The following is a 1181-nucleotide window of genomic DNA, read 5'->3' as shown; positions in this document are numbered from 1 at the left end:
ACCAGGACTCCTTAAATCTTCTGTAAAACACACACGCACACACACACACTCTTATCACTAGCTGTGGTGTCTTGGGGCCAGTCTGATCTGGAGAGTCTTAGGACATTTCATTGCCCTCTTGATGCCTGCCAGATAATGTGGTCTAAAGTCCAGCTGTAAAGATATAAATCTGAGGTAGTTTTATGTAGGCCATGCCCTTTCTCACATTCTAAAATATTTTTCTGTTCTGCCCCTTCCTATCACAATATCAACGACATCCCATAATAAGCAGAAGCATTTCTATCAAAAGAGTCAGGACAAGTGGCTTGCACATTTTGCATTCTCATCCCTGTCCCATTTTGGAGATGATTGTCCTTGAGGCTTATGAAATGCTGGCATCTTGTGATATATGGCGTCCTTCCGTCAGCTCCCATGAGAAAATTCTCGGCTGAATTTGAATGATCTCTAATTCTTGACATCAATATATCATCTCCTAAATATCTAGCATCAGTAGACGAAGTGAGTGCTGAACATGACATAAATCCTACCCATCAAATAGGCTAAAGGTGAAGTCTGGCTCTGTCTAGACAGTAGGAATGTTATAAAAAGGAGATCCTCCCTGCAGAGACGACTGTAGTCTTAGTAGTCTATAACAGCACTTTCTGGGAGAGGAAGCAGAGAGTTAAAACTCTAAACCACCTCCTAGAAAAAATTAGTGCTAGCTTATAAATTCTGACTTACAATCTATGTATACATTGACATGCTTATGATTAGGTTATGTATAATCTTCTTTGTTCAGTGTATCAGTGAACATGCTTCCATCTCATTAAACAATAATAATAGCTAACACTCATTGTCTGCTTATTACGTGCAAAGCTCTCTGCACTTCACACGTATTATCTCAACTCCCACAATAAAAACCAAACCAAAACCAGTTGGCATCAAGTTGACTCCGATTCATGGTGACCCCATAAAACCGCACTTGATACGATTTTCATAGGAAACATTATTAGCCCTGTTTTACAAATGAGGAGACCAAGGCACCGAGGGATAAAATATCTTGCCCAAGTTCACATATCTACTTTCGTGGTAGAGTTAGGATTGTAACCAGATCTGTTTGACCCTCAAACCTAAGCCCTTTCTGCCATGACGCTATAACAATGTTTTGCAAACTCTTTTAGCTCTGAAATAGTTTTTTTTTT

Source organism: Trichechus manatus, unplaced genomic scaffold (assembly GCF_000243295.1).
Source record: "Trichechus manatus latirostris isolate Lorelei unplaced genomic scaffold, TriManLat1.0 scaffold00040, whole genome shotgun sequence".
NCBI classification, from domain to species: Eukaryota; Metazoa; Chordata; class Mammalia; order Sirenia; family Trichechidae; genus Trichechus; species Trichechus manatus.
Note: the sequence above shows the minus strand (reverse complement) of the source record.